We start from the raw sequence: 23,030 nt of genomic DNA, 5'->3' as shown, positions 1-23,030 counted from the left end.
ATTCTGAAATTCCTTGGATAAAGAATTTTGCAGCCATGACGTGACAATATACAACCAGGTCACAGTAGGAAAAGGCAACCAATGTGCAAATGCCTCAAAGTGCTGGGGGTCTACATGTAAGCAGGATATTAAAAGTTATGTATGGTGTTGCTTTAATAAGTGTGCAAAGGGCACAATATGTAAAACCAAAAATTCCTCTACAAACCCTTCCAGAATCCATGAAACCTTGTCAGTTGGTTGCCCTTGACATAGTTAGACCATTCTCAGTTTCACCTCAAAATAAAACATATATTTTATCAATTATTGATCACAATCTCCATGGTTCATCTAGCAGATATGACTGCAGAAACAGTCGCCAAAGCTTGTGGGATGTTCTCATTTAGCCATTTGAAAGCGCTGAAGCCATCTGAACAGATCAAGGAGGTAATTTCTTATCATCTCTATTCATGTAGGTTTCCTTGTATTAATAATTAAGAAGTGGTGAATGACCACATTCCTTTCTAAAAGTGAAGACCATGTAGAGTGTACATCAATAAGTCCATTCTCATAATGCTGTTAAATTTTGTGATTCAGAGCCATACAGAATGGGACAGAATGCTGCATTCCATTGTGTCCTCATATTATGTGAGAGCACAAATCCATTCGTTGCACTCCATTTGAAGTGATATACAGATGCATGGTGTTGCTGGTCCCCGTAGGTGGCATATTGCAGCAGCACTTGTTCCAGCTTGTGAGTACACTAGTGGACATTGACAATACAACAAATAAGCAGACAAGCATGGGCAACAGCAGACAGTTTGGTTTTCCTGGAAAGGAGGAGTGACTGCTTCAGATGCCCACATCAGGTTAGTAGCCGTATGTGGGGAACCAGTACCAAGTCGCTACTATATGTTTTGTAGGGTATCAGAGTTCATAGATGGCAGGGACTGTGCTGAAAAATTCAAAAGCACTAGATGTCCAGCAATTACACACAGACCAAACAAAGCCCAGCAGGTAATAACTTGATAATGAGGCAAAGGCAAATCATATTTGATGAACTAGAGAAGACAACAGGTCTATCACAGGGAACCCTCCACATCATAATCCATGAGGATTTGAAGACGAAGAAGGTGTGTTCAAAATGCGAACCCCATTCCCTCCCCATGGCACAGAATGAGAAGTATGTGGAGAGAAGCGAACAGATGGTGCATCAGTACAGTGCAGATCCAGTGAAGTTCTGGAGCATCTGGTCGCTGTCGATAAGTCGGGGTTATTCCACATGACTCTAGAAAAGAAATGCCACTCTATGGAGTGGAAGCATACTGGTAGCCATTGTCCCAAGAAGTCACAGGCAGGACTATTCATGCAGAAATAAATGGTGTCTGTGTTATGGGATCAGGAAAGGATGTTGCTATGGACTGGCTCCCCTCCAATACAACTCTCAACAGTGATCTGTACTGCAGTTCACTGCATCAACTCTGCTGATGCATTCATTCAATGACGCTGCCAGAGAAATTGGGGCTGTGACACAATGCATGAACTATGGCTTACTATGCTACCATATCATCCATATTAGACAGATCTGGCTCCTAGCAACTATGCCCCATTCGACGCGACAAAAGAGGTCATATGGGGTAAGAAGTTCACCACCAATGATGAACTTCGTGCACTTGTCCACCAACAACACTGGATACCCATAAAGAATGATTTTCTATGCTTGGAAACTGCCAGAACAATGGAAAAAGTGCATGGATATTGGTGGGGAAAACCTGTAATATAATTGGTGTTTATTCTGTATATTATTCCTTTGAACACAAAAAAATTGTAGTGCTGATAATTTTTTAATGGCCCAAGTAGATAGGTAGCCTTCAGATGTTGATGCTACAAGGAGTTTCCAGTACTGCAACACATTTTTGTCTGAAAGCAGGTTGTTTTTATTCAGGATTCCCATATACCATACTATTCCCCACTCTTTAGGCTACAAAACCCAGTTTTTCAACATAATGTCAATTCAATGTGATGGCTTTATGCCACCTTACTAGCAGAGCCTGTAAGCCCACACGGTTTCACTCTACTGGTCGACGTTGGAACCAACGTCTTGCTGCATCAATAACTTCCCCATCATCCATGTACTGCTTCCCATGGAATGCAGCCTTCATTGGGCCAAACTGAAGGAAGTCAGAAGATGCGAGATCCAGGCCGTAGGATGGATGAGGAAGAACAGTCCAATGAAGTTTTGTCAGTTCCTTTTGGGTGTGACCTTGTGTTGTCAAGGAGGAGGAGAAGTTCACTTGCATTTTTGTGGCGATGAACACAGCAAAGTCATTTCCTCAGTTTCCTGAGGGTAGCACAACACATGTCCGACTCGACTGCTGTGCCTTGAGAAAGGATATCAAACAGGGTAACCCCTTTCAGAGTCCCAGAAGAATGTCGTCGTGACTATCGGCTGAGGGTGCAGCTTTGAACCTTTCCTACAGAGGAGAGGCAGTGTGGCACCACTCTGTGGATTGCTGTTTTGTCTCAGTTTGAAGTGACGAACAATGTTTCATCGCCTGTGACAATGTTCAACAAAAATTTGTCATGATCAACCTCGTAACGGACACAAGCAATTCCACACAGATGGTCCTTTATTGCTCTTTATGGTCTTCTTTTAGGCGGTTAGGAACCCAGTGAGCACACACCTTGGAGTACCCCGACTGGTGGAGAAGTGTGTCAGCACTATCAACAGAGACGTAAAGCTTTACAGCGAGGTGTTCGATTGTGATCCGTCGATCACCTCAAATGACAGTGTCCAAATTTTCCAACACTGTAGGAGTCACAGCTGTGTGCAGCCAGACAGCATGTGCGAGACTGGACAGGACTGCGCGACCTTGCTGTGATGATGAAAGATACGTCGCCCAACGACTCGACATGCTTTTGTTCATAAAATTTCAAATAAAACAATTTATCTGTGTCGGTCATTTTTATTTTCCCCCGTGATGCATTTTCAGAGTTTATGCTTTCATGTTCAGGTGGAAAACAGCGATATCTTGTTACACGTTTCTCAAAACAGTTGCAGTTTCCTTGAAAAACAGTCCAACATGGACAATATAAAATTATGCTTTTGTTCACTACCAGATCTCCATAGAAATTCTGCACACACCTATGAATATCTGAGATGCTCTGGTTTTTTACCAAAAGAAACTCAATGAGACCTCTCTGCTTGGAACACACCTCCATTACAGATGCCATTTTAAAAGCTAAATATAGTAACCACCATCTATTGGAACTTCATGGAACTATGGGTGCTAAAGTGGGAATATTCCATGACATCTCACAGAAAATTCCACATTTTTCCAACTGAAAGAATAAAGAAAAACAAAAGTCTTGCATCTATTAGTGAAAACCCCTTGTACAATGGTAAAACAGTTCTCCCAGCACTTCAAAAATGTCCTCCTACCATTAGGCAAGTTAAACAGAGTCAAAATAATGTGAAAATTCCAGAGTATGAGCCTGGGCAATGGATACTACTTAGCAAGCCAGCTATAAAAATGAGAAAGACTAAAACATTCACCCCTCTTTGGGAAGGCCTTTATAAAATACTACAGCTGATCTTGCCAGTCACTGCAGAATTACAGCTGCCCGAATGAATACACACAGTGCAGGTGCACACTGACCTCTGGAACTTTACTGAAATGGCAGTGATAGGCATAAATCAGCTGATATAGCACTCAAATCCTGTAAAAGCCAGCCACATGTCTCAAAGCCCCATTCTAATCGGCAGCCTGCCATTAAATGCCGGTGTAATCAGCACCTCTGTACCAGCCTCGTTCCAAAGACTGAGCAGCTACCACATACATGATGTACTGGATTAAAACAGCTATTGCTAACTGCCAGAATTGCTTTCGTTTTAAAGGTATCTGATTAATCATTAAAATGTACAAGGTTATATTTAAAACTATGTGCCGGACCAAGACTCGAACTCGGGACCGTTGCCTTTCGCGGGCAAGTGCTCTACCAACTGAGCTACCCAAGCACAACTCACGCCTCGTCCTCACAGCTTTACTTCTGCCAGTACCTCGTCTCCTACCTTCCAAACTTTACAGAAGCTCTCCTGCGAAATTTGCAGAACTAGCACTCCTGAAAGAAAGGATATTGCGGAGACATGGCTTAGCCACGGCCTGGGGGATGTTTCCAGAATGAGATTCCCACTCTGCAGTGGAGTGTGCGCTGATATGAAACTTCCTGGCAGATTAAAACTGTGTGCCGGACCATCTCATTCTGGAAACATCTCCCAGGCTGTGACTAAGCCAAGTCTCCGCAATATCCTTTCTTTCAGGAGTGCTAGTTCTGCAAGTTTCGCAGGAGAGCTTCTGTAAAGTTTGGAAGGTAGGAGACGAGGTACTGGCAGAAGTAAGGCTATGAGGACGGGGCGTGAGTCATCTTGGGTAGCTCAGTTGGTGGAGCACTTGCCCGTGAAAGGCAAAGGTCCCAAGTTCGAGTCTCGGTCCGGCACACAGTTTTAATCTGCCAGGAAGTTTCATATCAGTGCACACTCCGCTGCAGAGTGGGAATCTCATTAAGGTTATATTTACATTTTATTCACTTAGATCCTTATATGAAGTCAAGCATTTATAAGTATTGAATGAAAAGTTACAAATGTGTTTATTAGCTTTGCCCAGTGACAAAGTAAGTTAAGTACAGCAATGTGTTCAGACAGTTTACTTGTGCAAACAAAGAAAACAATCTCATTTGGATTACGATCTGTCAGCAGGTATAGTCGTTGTGAGGAAGCTAATGATACAGCTACTTTTAATACTCTTATGATTTCTACATTCTTTCTAAGATGAAACCTTGTGTACTACAGCAGTTGTCAGTGTATTCACTGCTTTCCATTTCCTCTGAATTTTATACAGGTTTCCATGGGATTTCATGAATCAACCATTCTAGAGGTATAATACATGACCTACATTCGTATGGGCCTTTGAGTCAAACCTGGGCTCGTCATTACCCATTAAACCAGGTAATCTGCTTCCTCTGCAGCGTGATCTTGCATTCATGATGAAGGAAAAATTGCCCAACTCACCAGTTCCAAATCTCAACACTATTTCTATTCTCTAGTACAGTGTGTCTATTCCCTAGCAAAATATCTATTACAAAACCAAACTCCATGGTTTCAATATTCATACATTGTTGGGCACATCAGATCTGTACATTAACATCAGACCTACAACTGGGCTAATGAAACCACTATTATCTATAACTTTCCACTCAGTGCAATAATACCACTAAGACTTACCTGCAATAATTAATATTTTTACTATAGTGTATTTCCTGGTTTCCCAATGAAGAGCACAAAACAGATGCATCATACAGCAAAAATTACTGATAAAATGCAACAGCTGCTTCTCATTGGAATTTTCAACTTGGAATTCACTTGTATGTAAAACTATCCTACAAATGAGCTTTCAGAAGCTGTAGACTTGGTGGTGCTGCGCAAATCTGGTGATTGCCAGGATCCGCACTGAGGTACACAACGTTGTGTATTGCTGTCCCTCTGCTGCACCTCCTTGCACCTCGGCTCTTCTGCCGTTGTTACTCACTGTTGTGTTACCACTAGCAGCCACCAACTCTTAATTCACTTTTGCATGATTTCAATCTATCATTTTAACATTCTTGACGCATCCTAACAACATTATTATCAATGAGATTCTCTTCCTTAACAGTCACATACTTTTGGCAGTGCAGGGAATTACCAGACTAAATCCAAAAGCCAAACCTTATGTACAAAGCTTTTGCAACCATACATTCTCATCCCTACTTCTTATTTTGAGAGTTTTAATTTATAATCTTTGGCCACGAAAGCATACTGCTGCTGTCTCTCATGTTAGTATGCACTAATATGCTCTTTTGAGTTATTACTATCAATAAATAATTGCCGAGATAGAGTTCAGTAAATGAAGCAGACGAAAAAGAGTGCAAACTCTCAAAAATGAGATTGACAGGAAGTGTAAAATGGCTACGCAGGAATGGCTAGGACAAATATAAGGATGTAGAGGCTTATATCATCAAGGGGAAGATAGTTACTGCCTACAGGAAAATTAAAGAGACCTTTGGAGAAAAGAGAACAATCAGTATGTACAGCAAGAGCTCAGATGGAAAACCAGTCCTGAGCAAAGGGAAAGTACAAAGGTGGAAGGAGTATATACAGGGTCTATATAAGGGTGATGTACTTGGGGGCAATATTATTGAAATGGAAGAGGATGTACAGGTAGATGAAATGGGAGATATGATACTGTGTGAAGAATATGACAGAGCACTGAAAGACCAAAGTCGAACGAAGGCCCCAGGAGTAGACAACATTCCGTCAGAACTACTAACAGCCTTGGGAGAGCTGGCCATGACAAAACTCTACCATCTGGTGAGCAAGATGTATCAGACAGGTGAAATATCCTCAGACTATAGTAATTCCAATCACAAAGAAAGCAGGTGTTGACAGATGTGAAAATTACCGAACTATCAATTTAATATGTCACAGGTCCAAAATACTAATACGAATTCTTAACAGACGAATGGAAAAACTGGTAGAGGGTGACTTTGGTGAAGATCAGTTTGGACTCTGTAGAAATGTTGGAACACATAAGGAAAGGAAAACTTACGTTTCTAGCACTAATAGACTTAGACAAAGCTTTTGACAATGTTGACTGGAATACTCTCTTTCAAATACTGAAGGTAGCAGGGGTAAAACACAGTGAGTGAAAGGTTATTTGCAATTTGTCCAGAAACCAGATGGCAGTTATAAGACCAAGGGGCATGACAGGGAAGCAGTGGTTGAGAAGGGAGTGAGACAGGTTTGTGGCCTATCCCCGATGTTATTTAATCTGTATATTGAGCAAGCAGTAAAGGAAACAAAACAAAAATTTGGAATAGGAATTAAAATCCATGGAGAAGAAATGAAAACTTTGAGGTTTGCTGATGGTATTGTAATTCTGTCAGAGACAGTAAAAGACCTGGAAGAGCAGCTGAACGGATGGACAGTGTCTTGAGAGGAGGATATAAGATGAACATCAACAAAAGCAAAATGAGGAAAATGGAATGTAGTTGAGTTAAGTCAGGTGATGTTGAGGGAATGAGATCAGGAAATGAAACACTTAAAGCAGTAAATTTTTATTATTTGGGGAGCAAAATAACTGATGATGGTCGGAGTAGAGAGGATATAAAATGTGGACTGGCTATGGCAAGGAAAATGTTTCTGACGAAGAGACATTTGCTAACGTTGAGTATAGATTTAAGTGTCAGGAAGTCTTTTCTGAAAGTATTTGTAAAGACTGTATCCATGTATGGAAGTGAAATATGGATGATAAATAGTTTAGACAAGAAGAGAACAGAAGCTTCCGAAATGTGATGCTACAGAAGAATGATCACGATTAGGTGGGTAGATCACGTAAGCAATGATGAGGTACTGAATAGAGCTGGGGAGAAGAGGAATTTGTGGCACAACTTGATAAGAAGAAGGGATCGATTGGTAGGACACATTCTGAGGCATCAAGGGATCACCAGCTTAGTACTGGAGGGGAGCATGGAGGGTAAAAATCGTAGATGGAGACCAAGAGATGAATACACTAAGCAGATTCAGAAGGATGTAAGTTGCAGTGGTTATTCGGAGATGAAAAGGCTTGCACAGGATAGAGTAGCACAGAGAGATGCATCAAACCAGTCTCTGGACTAGAGATCACGACAACAAAACAACAACAACAATATAATAGAGATAATAGTTTTTAACCTCCGGCGGGATTTAAAAATTGCTTTACACTTGAAATTGACTAACAAAACTACTTATGGTGATACCATACCTTCAAAGCTTTAAATACTCTGCTCAGTTAGGATACACTTTGAATAGTACTTTGCAACCATTCTTGTCTTATCTCCCCACTTGCATGTTCATTTTGAACATCATTAGCTATACATGGAGATGGTATCTGTTCTTTCAGACATGTCCAAACAGATACCATTTCCATATATAGTTCAGGCTAACTGGCTGTGACCTCCTTCTTCTGTGCAGATACACACGCATTGCCCAAACTCTTAAAGGACTTGGTCAGATTGTCTGCCATGAGTAATGAGTGTAGTGGGCAGGGGCACTATGAATGTAGTGTGTGGACATTAAGTGGGGAATGTGGGTCTCACGGGGAGCGTGCAAGGGATAAATCCCTTCAGTCGCACTATCCTCTGTGCCCTCGGTGGCTCAGATGGATAGAGCGTCTGCCGTGTAAGCAGGAGATCCCGGGTTCGAATCCCGGTCAGGGCTCACATTCTCAACTGTCCCCGTTGATGTATATCAATGCCTGTCGACAATGTAGGGTCTTGATTTAATTATCATTTCTTTCTAGAGCGCGGCATGGTCACCAATGGCATCTATTCTTTCGGACATGTCCAAAAGAATAGATACCATCTCCATATATAGTTCAGGCTAACTCGCCATGACCTCCTTCTTCTGTGCGGATGCACATGCATTGCCCGAACTCTTACGGGACTTGGTCAGATTGTCTGGTCTGCCACAAGTAATGAGTGTAGTGGCCAGGGGTACTATGAATGTAGTGTGTGGACATCAAGTTGGGAACGTGGGCATCACGGGGAGCGTGCAAGGGATAAACCCCTGCAGTCGCACTATCCTCTCTGCCCTCGATGGCTCAAATAGATAGAGCATCTGCCATGTAAGCAGGAAATCCCGGGTTCGAGTCCCGGTCACGGCACACATTTCAACTGTCCCCGTTGATGTATATCAATGCCTGTCAACAGCATAGGGTCTTGACTTAATTATCATCATTAGCTATTGTCAAAACTGCTTAATTCTACCAATGATGAATTACTTACTTCTTTGGAGCAGTTGTAATGCAAAGAGAAAGAGCAAATCTCATTGGAAAAGACCATATTGTGGATCTTTATCATCACAATAAAATACTCAATGCCAACATTATGCAGAAGTTCATTTGCAATTCTTATTTTATTACTCATAGGACTGGATATTTTTTGTATAGAAATGGAATGAAACATACCTCACCTCCTGATGACGCACTGCCCGATCCATATACTGAAGAAAGTTATACTCCCAAAGGATTAATATATAATGGTGATTAACTGTATATGACTAATGCAATATTGTTAATGCTCATTTATGTGCCAATTGATTATGAATGTTAAATAAGGAAAAGGCAATCACTCAGCCATAGCAGACTGACACGTCAAGCACAGTAACACATAACAAAACAGCATTCAAACTAGCTTTCAAGCACTAGCTCTTTTCCCAGCAAATTCACACACAGAACAACACATACACCCAAATGCGCACTCCTGTGTCCATGGCAAGACTCATATATTTTAAATATATGTTTCAAACAATAGAAACTCCAGGTAGGAATATCAACAATGTAGGAAAAGATGCATTGCTACTTACCGTTGACACGTCAAGTTGCAGACAGGCACAATTAAAAGACTCTTACATAAAGCTTTCAGCCACATCCTTCATCATTAAAAGAGAGAGAGACACCATTCATGCACACAAGCAATCACATCTCAAGCATACACAACCAGCAACTCCAGCATCTCTGGCACTGAGGCCCAAAATGCTGGAGTTGGCGGTCATGTGTGCATGAGGTGTGCTTGCTTGTGTGTGTGAATGGTGTGTGGCTCTCTTTTACTGATGAAGACTGTGGCCAAGAGCTTTATGTAAGTGGCTTTTAATTGTGCCTGATGCAACTTGATGTGTCTTCTTTACAGTAAGTAGCTATCTGTCTTTTTCTACATTGTTCTTAAAAATGTGTTTATTAGAGTGCAACTAAGAGATTTGTTGAAATGTGGTGCCCCATTTCAATTTGTTCTATTTATGTTCATTGCCATACTTGAAAGCTACATGTTTCCTGAACATTTTACATCTTTATTCTCTAATGCACATTTTTCTCTTTAAGGAACAGTCTGTGCAGCACTACTTTCGATGCACCTTGCGCCACATTGCTGGCGTAACTATTTGGGAGATGGCTATCCTTAAAACTACACACACAGTACGCGAAAAAGTCTACGCTAGCATCATCTTATCCGCTTCCTCTTATTTTCTCTTTTTATCAGTTAAATCATAAACAAAAAATTGATAATTCTGTTACACTTGATCAATCTAGTTCCTACTTACTTTTCTAGCCTAATTTGCAGTAATTCATTGAGAAACTAATAAGACAATGGAAATATGTAGCTAGTTAGGTGGTCTGGTATGGCACATTATGATGGATTAAGTAGATTTAGTTGATGTCATTTTTTCACAATTCCAAGAAAATTCTTTTTTAATTTCATTTAGATTTTTCCATAGCTATTCTTAATGTGTCAAAGTTTTCAAAGCAATAAACAAGGAGAAATTAGCGTTATTACTACAAACTTACAAATTGTCTGTTACAACTAATCAGCTAAAAGCTCACACAAGTTGATTTGCTGCAACTTTTACCAAGATGTTCTAGAACCCTCTCTGTGTGATGATAATGAAGTAATTCTTCAGTTTCTATGCTCACACAAATCATATGAGTTTCAGCTCATCTTCACTTATACACCAGCACCATCCTGGCAGCTATTCTGTCCAGCCTACTGCATCCATCATGTCGCAAAGGCACAGCTTATCATAAATCCAGCTACATAAACGCTACAGCTGTTGTTGTTTTTAATGGCCTTCACAATTCCCACATTGTACTCGAATTGAACACTGGATGTCATGTCAGCGCCAAGTACAGAAAGGAAAGTTTAAAGGTAGAAGGAATATACAGAAGAGCTATACCAGGGATATCAACACGAAAATTATATTATGGAAAGGGAAGAGGGAGTAACCAAAGATTAGGTAGGAGAACTGACAAAACACTGAAAGAAATAAGTCAAAAAAAGGTTCCAGGAACAGATAACATACACTCAGAATTTTCGGGATCTTTTTATCCCTTGCCAGGGATATGGCGAAGTCCTTAACGGTAGCTACGGCGGAGAAGAACATCTTTGGTATGGCGCAGCTGGCTGAGGAGGCACCCTATCCCTTCCAAGGGAAAAGGGGGAGTGGAACCACTGCCTTGTGGTGAAGAGGGATCTTCAAAGGCTGAGGGAGTAAACCCTGAAAGAAAATCCTCGGATGCATTAGGCTTAGCAGGCCAGCAGATGAGAAAAAGTTGTCACTGCTTTCAATCAAAGAATGAGCATCAGATTAAAAATAACTAATGTAGACAGTACTTCTTGTTTCCCTGGGACGAATGACAGCTCTTCACAGCCTGAAGAAAAACCAAGGAACGCAAGAAGATAGAATAAACAAGAACAGAAAACTAGAACCCAACAACAAGATAAAAACAAGTTGAGAGTTGGAACATTAAATGCAATAACCTTGACAGGAAAAACTGAAGAGATTGTAGACATGATGGTGAGGAGAAAGATTCATATCCTTGGATTGAGTGAGACCAAGTGGAAGGGAAAAAACCTCTAAATTGCTAAGAGGTGGGTACAAATTATACTGGCAGGGTCACAATAAAGAGGCAAAAAATGGAGTGGGGTTTGTGTTTCACAAAGACATTGACCCAGTTACAGATGTGAGCTTTGTAAGTGAAAGGATAATTAGAGCAAGAGTGAAATTGTGAAAGAATAATTTTACTATAAACCAAGTGTATGCACCTCAGCAAGGGTGCAATAAGGAAGAAAAGATAAAATTCCTTGAAGAACTGGAAGACCAAGTAAGGGAAGATAACATTATGGTAATTGGGGATCTGAATGCTCAGATCGGCACAGTTAGAAATGGATATGAGGAGGTGATGGGCCCTTCTGGATATGGAAGACGAAATGATGAGGGTGAAGAAATTCTAAATCTGTGCATAAGGAATCATCTTTTAGTGAAGACTACATTCTTCAAGAAACAAGTTAGCCATAAGATTACTAGATATGGCTGATGTGGCAAATCTAAGGCAGTTATAGACTATATATTAACGGACAAATTAATTGGAGGAAAAGTAAGGGACACTAAGTCATACCAAGTGAGCACTTGGATAGTGGCCACAGGTTCCTGGTAGCTGATCTAAATTATAAGATGAAAAGTTTGAATGCTGCACGAAGAATGCCAAAAATTGAGGAGTGGAAGTTGAAAGAAGAAGAAAATAAGAAAAGTTTTTAAAATCTAGTAGCACAAAACTGTCAAAAACTAAAAGAGGTAGTGTAGAGGAAAAGGGGAACCTATTTAAAACATCAGTAGTTAACAGTGCTCTGCAGATATGCGGCAAAACAAAGGGTAAAGTGAAAGACAAAGAAACCAGTTGGTGGAACAATAGAGTAAAAGATGCAATTAAAAAAACATAATATGGCAAAGAAAAACACGGCATCTGAAAAAAGAAATCAGAACCTGGGGCTGGTACCAAAAGACGAACACAAGGTGACAACATCGGAGAAGGAATACCAACAAAAACTCCTAGCAAAGAGAATTGTGAAAGAAGAAAAGGAGAAGAGTTGGGAAATATTCACCCAGAAAATAGAGCAGGATAGCAAAGAGAACCAAAAACTGCTATATGGCTTATTGAAAAGTAAATGATCTGACAGAGAAGACATAAAAGCGATTGAAATACAGGATAAGGATATTATCAGCGACATGGAAGGTATCAGAGAAGAGACGAAGAATTATTTTGAAATCTTACTGAATGAGGAAGATGCACAAGAAAGTGATACCGAAATCATTGAATTGGAGGAAGAGCAGGATACGATCTCTTGGTTAGAAACTGAGAATTCCCTGAAACAGATAAAAAGTGGGAAGGCTGCTGGAGTAGATGAGCTGACAGTGGATATGATTAAAGCCGCAGTAATCCGTGGAATACAATGGTTACACAGGGTGCTGGGGGTGATATGGAAAGAAAACAAAGTGCCGGGTGAATGGAAAAAAAGGAATTATAATACCATTGTTCGAGAAAGGTAGTAGAAAGAAATCCACCAACTAACGAAGAATCACACTGTTATCATACTGTCTCACGATAATGGGAAACGTCATAGAAAAGAGATTGTGGAAAATTCTAGAACACCAATTAGAGGAAAAACAGCATGGGTTCAGAAGTAGGGGAACGATAGATCTCAGTTTCTCCCTCCGTCAGTTGATGGAGAAATATTGGGAAAAAGGAAAGGACTTGATAGTAGTATTTGTGGATTTGGAAAAAGCATATGACAGTGTACCAAGGGATAAAATATGGGAATGCTTGAGAAAACATAATGTTCCTGATTCATTAATTAAAAAAGTCCAGCTGCTGTACGATGGATGTGAGAGCAGTGTACAAGTAGGAGGTGGAAGATCAAAATGGTTTAAGACAAAGAGAGGTGTTCAGCAAGGCAGTTCGTTCTCCCCTTTACTCTTCATTACACTTATGGACACAATCATGAAAGAAATCAAGGAAGAAGAAAATGAAGATCTCAATGCTTTTGTTTTTGCTGATGACATCGCCATTTGGGGAGCGATGGAAATGGAGGTTCAGAGGAGACTAGATTACTGGAACACAAAACTTAAAAAATTCAAGTAAACTGTGAGTAGGAACAAGACAGTGACAATGAAGATGAGCAGGACACTCACACCTTGTCACATCATACTGGAGGGGGAGCAGGTCGAATGTGTAAAAAGCTTCCGTTATCTGGGTAGCATCATATCATGCAATGGAAGTTCCAAACTAAAAGTCTTAAACAGAATAACAAAAGGATCTAGCTTCTTCCACCAAGTATGAAATCTAATCTGGGACAACGAAGTCCCTCAAAGAGCCAAATGGACCATATATAAAACTTACCTCCTGGCAATCATTATGTATAGTCTAGAGGCCTGTTTCATAAATAAGAGAGAAGAGAGTCAAATACAAGCATGTGAAATGAAGTTCCTTAGGTCAGCTCTACAAAAAACTAGGAGAGACAGAGTCAGGAATGATTATGTAATGAGAGACCTGCAGGTGACATTGACTACAGAGGAGAGAATGATTGCTTTGAGATTGAAGTGGTTCGGTCATGTGAAGCGAATGCACCCGACTCGAACTCCACGCTGGTATTTGGAGATGGAGGTATCAGGAAGAAGACCAATTGGTCGGCCTAGAAAGAGATTGGCAGACCAGGTTAAGGAAGCTCTCAAGATGAGAGGAGTAACGTGGGATGTCGTGGAGAGGGAAAAGCTATACCAGGACAGAAACCAATGGAGGCATATTGTTCACAAAGTTCCTACCCAGCTTGCTGGAAGGCAATCCTGATGATGATGATGATGATGATGATGATGATGGAAGCCAACCATGACAAAATGATCCTACCTGGTGCACAAGATACACAGAGAATTCAAAGTTAAATGAACCAAGTCCATTTTGCACTATTTTTTAACAGAGCCCCCTAGTGTGTAGTAAAAAAATGTTTCTTTTCAGTGCAGTATTGAACCAAGTCCACAGTCACATAGTCATTCACCTGATTTCAATGTAATAACATGTAACGATAAAGTTTCTAGAACTTGCTATTATATTGTTAATGGTATGCCTTAACTCACCCCACATCTCTATAGGTTCCCCTGTTTGATGGGATTTACAAAACAAAATGAATAAATGAATAGAGTTTTAATTTATCAGATGGCTGAACATACTGGCAATGACCATGGTGGGACCCACACTGGGAGTTGCAAATGCCGCCACTATGGGCACTCCAAATAAAACATGTTGGAAGAGCATCAACAAAGGACAAAAAAGAATAAAGTAGCAGACAGCTTCACAGGATATAGTGTTTTCTTTTAATACAAACAACTGGAGTGTTGCTGTAATTAACTGCTGTCTCACAGTGATCATAAAACATCGTCAAAACTATCAAAGAATCCTGTTACTCTTTACTTTGTACATCAGTGTCTTCCCAAATTACATACAGTGTGACAATGCACTGTATTCTGATGACATGACACTAATTACAATTGAAGAAACTATACAAGATGTCTTCGAATGGAACAAAGCAGTAACTGAAATGAGTAGTGACTGGTGCAGGGTTAATTTTGCAGGGTTAATTTTTTTTATCTATAAATAAAATAACAATAGGAGAAATTAATGTCACCCTGAAGACATTTAAACACCATAGGAAAAAATTCAAATTACTGGAATTACATGTAGATCAAAAACTCAGTTGGGATGCACATACAAACTACTTACGTGGCAAACTTGCTTGAAATGAGTCACATTATTAGTAAAAACTTATTCACTTCCACCACCCCGGACTGGAACAACAGAACCACATCATTCACCACAACTTTGATTACCTATCATCATGTACTGAAATGAGGGGCATCCTACCCAAGATCCTTTCCACCCTTCCTAAAGTGTTGTTCTGTCGCCCACCCAACCTACGTAACAACCTAGTCCATCCCTATGCCACTACCAATCCCAACCCCGTGCAACAAGTATCATATCCCCGTAAAAGATCCAGGTACAAGATCTGCCTAATCCACCCACCAAGGTTTTTCTGTTCCAGTCCTCTCAAAGGTTTATCCTACCCTACTAGGGGCTGGGCCACCTGGAAAGCAGCCATGCCCAGCTGCAATTATTGCATAGCTTTTTATATTGGTACGACTAAAAACCAGCTGACCGCCAGGATGAATGGCTACTGCCAAACTGTCGCCAGCACAACATAACATGTTTGGTTTTAGTAACTGCTTCACTACACAAGTGTAGCGGCAGCTGCCGAGCCGAAAGGATGTGCAGCAGCAGCAGCAGCACTTGTCTGATAAACTGTAAATTAATTTAGTCTTTGTTTCTTGTTCATGTGCTTCTACAAAGACGTGAACTGTACATGTGTATTTTACTGTGTAGACTAGTGGTTGGAAAATTAATCATAGTTTTTGTTGTTGCATAAGTCTTGTGAATATCCTTGTGTAGGGCGGTTTCCTAGCATAAATTTTACCATTGCCAGAAACTCCGTCATGCCACTAAGTTCTAATTTTGTGCTGGTACACAGCACACAGTTTAGATCAGTGCATTCTAGTTTGAATACTTACCTTGTGCAGTAATTTTCTGGCAAACAGGATTTCTAATAACATGTATCTGTAAATACATCAACTTCAGTAGAGAAACTTATTTCTGTTTAATAGCTTGCGGCCTCAGAGTACAGTGAGAAATCTGCACAGCAACTTTTATTCTCCTTTGGTATATGTTCAAACTCAGTAGTGCAATTTGATGCTTTATATCTATTTTATACACAGTACGATATGGCTAGGGACTGTGCTTGTGGTGAGCAGACACAAGGAGAGTTGGCTGCTCTCCGTAAACAGAAACAGCTGGACGCTGTGTTGGTTACTGTCGACAAGCTTCCAGCTAATGCTCAAAGTTGCGGTGATGTTGGGGCGCCAATGACAAGACCTGCGACACCTTTGGTGCCACTGGAGTCCCCTGGTGACCCGGAAGGCACTGCAGCTTTTGATACGCAACATCTGACCGGTCCATCCTCACTCCAGTGTGGGTGGCAGGCATTGGTGGGTTTGTGCGTCACTAGGCGGAAGGTGAAAGAGGGAGCAGGCCATGCGGCTGGTTCCCTACTTCTTAGCAACAGGTACGAGGTGCTACCCAGTGTTGAGGATGACTCTCAGCCAGCACAGGATACCACTCCTGTTAGACCAGCAATCGATTTTCCTGCCCAGTACAGACAAATACAGAGGGTGGGCATGCTAGTCATTGGAAGCTCCAATGTTAGGCGGGTGATGGAGCCCCTCAGGGAGATAGCAGGCAAGGCAGGAAAGAATTCCAATGTGCATTCGGTATGTTTGCTGGGAGGTCTTATCTGTGATGCGAAGGAGGCCCTGTCGGCCACTATCGAGCGCACTGGGTCCAACCGGCTGCATGTAGTGGCACATGTCGGCACGAATGATGCCTACTGCTCTGATTCTGAGGCCATCCTCTGCTTCTTTTGGTGGCTGGCTGATTTGGTGAAGGCAAATAGCAGCACACGCGAAGTGCAGGCCAAGCTGTCTATTTGTAGCATCATACCCAGCGTTGATCGCGGTCCTCTTGTTTGGGGCAGAGTGGAAGGTCTAAACCAGAGGCTCAGACAACTCTGCGATGGTTTTTCTTTCTTGCTTTCCTTGGACTTTGTCCCTCATCATGCGGGGTCGGCCTTTTTATTACGGTTTTTGGCAGCGTTAGTTGCAGAGGGTGACCGGATGACCTTCCTGCTGCCACCCTGAACCCCCCGGGATGTTAGTAGTGTACCCTAGGTGTTTGCGTTTAGTGTAAGCCATGAAATAGTGCGAACATCTGCAAATGTCTGTGAGTCGTGTAACTGAGACGGAATGTGGGGACCAGCCTGGTATTCACCTACCAGGACATGGAAAACTGCCGAAAAACCACATGCAGGCTGGCCAGCATACCGGCCCTCGTCGTTAATCCACCGGGCGGATTCGATCCAGGTCCGACACGCCTACCCGAGTCAGGAAGCAGCACATTAGCTCTCTTGGCTGCCCCAGAAGGTAGCGACTCTGCGACTATCGGATGCAGAATTGTAAGGTTCCCCTTAACAGGTCAGGTGCGCATTACATGCAGGAAGTGGCTACTAGGGTAGTGGAGTACATGTGGCATGCACATGGCACTTTTTTTAGGTCAGAGAAACCCTCCCTTGGGATCAAAGACAATTTGCCTGTTAAATCAGCCACAGAAACTTCAGAGAATCTTGGTCCTCGCAGATCAAAGATAGAAAAGATTAATATGATTTTAGTAAACTGCAGGGGTATCCAAGGAAAGGTCTCAGAATTAGTACCACTTACTAAAGGTGATAACACACAGATAGTATTGGAAGCAGAAAGCTGGTTGAAACCAGACATCAATGACATCCAAGTTTCAGACTGGAACGTTTATTGTAAGGATAGGTTAGTTGCCAACGGTGGCGGTGTGTTTATTGCAGCAAAAAATTCAATAAAATCTAGCGAGGTGATCACAGATTCCGAAGGTGAATTAATCTGGGGAAAATAGAGTATCAAAGAACTGCCAAAAATGGTGATCGGATGCTTTAATAGACCACCTGAGTCAGGATCTGTAGTTGCAGAGCGCTTCAGACAGAACTTGCAGAATATCATTAGTAATTTTCCTGATCATGCCGTTGTAAGAGGGAATGACTTCAACTTTCCAGGTATAGATTGGGAGTGTTATGCCATCAAAACTGGTACCAGAGACAGGGCTTCGTGTAGTATTGTTCTGGATGTCTTGTCCGAAAATTACCTCCAGCAGATAGTTAGGGAACCAACTCGTGGGTGTGATGTCTTAGACCTCCTGGCAACAAACAGACCTGGACTTATCGGATCAGTTAACGTAGAGGAAGGTACCAGTGATCATAAGGCTGTGACAGCATCTACAATGTTGGGTCCTACAAAGATTGTTAAGAAAGGAAGGAAAATATATTTGCTCAGCAAGGATGACGGGATGCAAATTTCAGAATATCTCAGCAGGCAGCATCAAATATTCGGTGATGAGGACGAAGATGTGGAGAACAAATGGAAAAAAAATCAAAGGTATCGTTCAGTATGCCCTAGACAAATATGTTCCAGTAAGGTTTTAAGGGATGGAAAAGATCTACCATGGTTTAATAGCCGTGTTAGGAAAGTGCTAGGTAAACAAAGAGCACTTCTTCTCAGATTCAAAAGAAGTTAAAAACCTAGCTGATAAATAAAAGCTGAACGAAGCGAAAATGAGTGTAAGCAGAGCAATGAGAGAAGCGTTCCATGATTTTGAAAGTAAGACATTGTCAACCGACCTGAGTAAAAACCCTAAGACATTTTGGTCGTATGTAAAATCAGTAAGTGGATCAAAATCATCTATTCATTTTCTCAGTAACCACAGCGGGACATAAACGAAAGATAACACAGAGAAGGCTGAAATATTGAATTCGGTCTTCCGAAGTTGTTTCATTGTGGAAGATCGTAACACTGTCCCTCTTTTCGATCGTCGTATGAACGTCGAAATGGCAGATACTGAGACACTTGATCGCAGAATTGAAAAGCAGCTACAATCTCTTAGTAGTGGAAAGCCGTCGGGACCAGATGAGATACCTATGAAATTCTATGGCTAAAGATTATGCGAAAGAACTTGCTCCCCTTCTAGCAGTAATTTATCGCAGATCGCTTGAGCAACAAAAGGTACCCAACGACTGGAAAAAAATGCAAGTCATTCCCTTTTTAAGAAAGCCCTTAAGACAGATCAACACAATTATAGACCTATATCGTTACATCAATCTGTTGTAGAATTATGGAACATGTTTTATGCTCAATAATCATGACTTTTTCGAAAATGAACATCTCCTCTATAAAAATCAACATGGATTCTAGAAACAGAGATCCTGTGAAACTCAGCTCCGTGATATCCACAGCGCAGTGGACAACAGCGTTCAGGTTAATGCCGTGTACCTTGACTTCAGTAAGGCATTTGACACCGTCCCGCATTGCTGTTTAATGAAAGAAATACGAGTTTACAGAGAAGCAGAGCAGACCCGCGATTGGGTTCAAGACTTCCTTGCAATAGAACTCAACAGGTCGCTCTTAACTGAACTAAATCAACAGATGTAAAGGTTGTGAGGTAATGGGCGAGTTGTAATGCCCTAAATATATTCTAAGTTCGGAGTTAGCGTGGCCGCACAGGGGCCTCTGGTGGCAGGCTGCGGCTCGTTGGCGGCTGCGTGGTGCCGAATGTTAGCCGATGCAAGAGGGGTAGCCCCGGCACATAGTCCAGGCCAACTGCGTGGCTGGGAATTCCATGTTGATGCTGTGACGATGACTGTGCTTTGTGTCAATGAAGGAGACTTGTATGCTGGGAGTGCCAACGATGGCGGACCTTGTGAAACCATAATACAAACGTTCCACAGCTCATGTCGAAATTAATATAGCCAGAGGAATCATGATAACTTTAAAAGAAACATGTACATTACCATTATCTGAATGACAATTCTGAAGTTGTAATCAGATTTTCAATATCTTTATTAGTTTAAGTTTAGTATCTGACTGTAAATTATACAAGTAACACCCAGCAATGGATTTTCAAAATCTAAACAGTTCATCCGATTTTCTCGATCGACATGTCTTTAGAAAGCTATTAGTGTAAACCTAAATTGGTATGAATTACAGGCATGTAACTTGAATACTACATGAGTTACAGGAGGTCAAAGTGGCCGATTACTATTAATAGCATCAGGCCATAAGTACTCCCCAGTTACACGAAAAAACAGTAGCAGCATGCTTATAAATATATTTATTCTTTGTTTATATCTGATATATACTATTCATGAAGAAATTGGTTAAATATTTACTGTGTTTTAGAAGGCATGGAGACAATAGGCTACTGGCCTTCCTTTTGTTTCTATTCCTTTGATATATGTTTATTTGATTTGTTTATGTACTTAATAATGTGTGTTAGAGTGTGTTTATGGTCCAGCCATAGGAATATTTATTTAATTTCAAGTTATTTAAATGTAAATCCAGTATTTTGTATGTGTTTCAATATCTTTGAGAGTGTGCGTTGGCTTGAAGGCATGGCGGGAGCGCTCTAGCCAATCACAGCACTCGTTAATGGGGAGACTGGATGGAAGTGCTGGACAGGGGACTGCTGGACGAGGAGGCGCGCAACAGGCGGTTGTGGGAACTACATGGAGAGTGGAGCAGTTTGTGCATGGTCGCGGGAGATAGAAATATTTCATAGTGCCAATTTGTGCGTTTCTGAGATTTCCGTGGCTTCTGCATTTAGAAGTTAATATCTCGCAAGCTATGTTGTTGTTCACAACTAATTACGAAGTAGGAATCTATTGTTTCCCTGTTATTCAACTTATATTTTGTTTAATTGCTGGACCATCAACACCAACAAGTGTTTACAGTAATAAATGGCATTCTTAAAGCTACTTCTACTATCGTACTCATCATTTAAAGTCATTAAAAATAGTACCTGCAGATTTTATTTAATTGCAATCTTTCATTTATGAATGTCTATGTTACATTCAAAATTTGCAATTGCTGAGTGATAGGAACCTTCGGCTATTCGATTCATGTGTATATTCATATTGTATACTGTAGACTCAGCAGTATTTGGCTTGTAATGCAGCAACTACATATTCCAGCCACTAGACAACAAAACCAGCCAAAACTTTTAATCTTTCGACTCTGTGTCTGAGGGTACATAGTTGACGGCCACACTCATAACATTTTCTATTTGAAAGCCCGCAAGGTAACATCTGGAGTACCACAGGGAAGTGTGATAGGACCATTCCTGTTTACAATTTATATAAATGATCTAGTAGAAAGTGTCAGATGCTCTTTAAGGCTATTCGCAGATGACGCAGTTGTCTATACCAATGTAGCAACACCAGAAGATAGTAAGAATTTGCAGAACGACCTGCAGAGAATTGATGAATAGTGCAGGCTCTGGCAGTTGACCCTCAATGTAAATAAATGTAACATATTGTGCATACATAGGAAAAGAAATCCACTACTGTGCAGCTAAACTATTGATGACAAATAGCTGGAGACAGCATCTGCCATAAAATATCTAGGCATAACTACCCAGAGCAACTTTAAGTGGAATGACCATATAAAAGAGATAGTGGGAAAAGCAGACACCAGACTTAGATTTATTGGAAGGATCTTAAGGAAATGTAACTCATCCACGAAAGAAGTGGCTTATAAGGCACTTGTTCGCCTGATTCTTGAGTACTGTTCATTTATCTGGGATCCCTATTAGGTAGGACTGATAGAGGAGATAGAGAAGATCCAACGAAGAATGGCACGTTTCGTCACGGGATAGTTTAGCTGGCGAGAGAGCGATTTTGGAGATGCTAAACAAACTCCACTGGCAGACGTTACAAAAGAGATGTTGTGCATCAGGGAGCGATTTAACATTGAAATTTCGAGGCAGCACTTTTCAGGAGGAGTCGGACAACATGCATCTCGCATACTGACCACGAGGAGAAAATTTGAGAAATTAGGACCAATACAAAAGGCTTACCGAGAATCATTCTTCCCACACAGTAGTCGCTAGTGGAACAGGTTGGAAGGGATCAGATAGTGGTACTGAAAGTACCCTCCACCACACACCATTAGGTGGCTTGCACAGTATGATGTAGAGGTAGACAACTCATTTGGATCTTTCCCTTCAACACTAGGTTTTCTGAACTGCGCCGATGGAGGTTATCCTTACGACATTGACATTATCCTTACAACACATTCTATGTTGCTGTAATAATCCCAGCCTCAAACTAGATTAACATACTGTCCCCACACCCTTCACCAACAGTTACCACCCCCTCTGTCCTAAGACCACCTCCACATTACCGTCACCTAACCTCTTTGTTCGTCGCTCTCTGCGAATGTACCCACCCATCTTTCCCTGCTCCTCTGCTTTTCCACTCCATTTTCCCCACCTCCCTGCCCCACAACCTCCTGATGCTGTGCCTGTTAGCAATCTAGTCCCCTCACACTCTGCCAGACAGTGCTCCTCCCCCCACCCGTACACTGCTATCCCTTCCCCTTCCCCACCCCCTCCAGATTGCTGCTTCCATCCCATATGATATTTGTTTGCATTCTGGCCCAAGCTGCCGGGGTTGGTGGTCATGTGTACGTGAGGTATGCTTGCTTTTGTGAATGAATGATGTGTGTTTCTCTTTCTCTTCCTGATGAAAGCGGTGGCCAAAAGCTTATGTGTAAGTGTCTTTTAATTGCGTCTGTCTGCAACTTTGTGTCATCTTTACAGCAAGTAGCAATCTACCTTTTCCTACATTGATGATATTCCTACCTGGAGTTTCCATTGATTGATTTTACCAAATGGCTTTTCTTCCCTCCTACAACCCTGTGATGTTTTCCTTTGTTCCTATTCTCTATAGCATTACTCTTCTCAGTGTCCGTTCTCTATCTTCTTTCCTGTGTTTATTCAATGCCTTCCAAACTGCACCTACTTCCTAGCCACACTGTATCAGCAATTGTCCGTGAACAACACAGGCTTCATGAGAGCGCAGATTGTTGATGCAGCATCTGATGCCCCAGATTCTTTCCTACGATAATCATAATTATATTTATTCCT

General features: G+C 41.4%; 1 protein-coding gene and 1 non-coding gene across 2 annotated transcripts in view; one reads left to right on the top strand and one right to left on the bottom strand.

The window, feature by feature from the left end:
- Positions 1-23,030, bottom strand: part of LOC126416444 (RNA-binding protein 42-like) — a 351,434-nt gene that overhangs the window by 278,917 nt on the left and 49,487 nt on the right. The gene's annotated exons all lie outside the window — the stretch shown is intronic.
- Trnat-ugu (transfer RNA threonine (anticodon UGU)) lies at positions 8,192-8,266 on the top strand. Its single transcript has one exon. It is a non-coding gene; the product is annotated as a tRNA-Thr (tRNA).

This window comes from Schistocerca serialis, chromosome 8 (genome assembly GCF_023864345.2).
Source record: "Schistocerca serialis cubense isolate TAMUIC-IGC-003099 chromosome 8, iqSchSeri2.2, whole genome shotgun sequence".
Taxonomy (NCBI): domain Eukaryota; kingdom Metazoa; phylum Arthropoda; class Insecta; order Orthoptera; family Acrididae; genus Schistocerca; species Schistocerca serialis.
The sequence above is the reverse complement of the archived record's forward strand: the minus strand, read 5'-3'. Positions and strand labels throughout refer to the sequence as shown.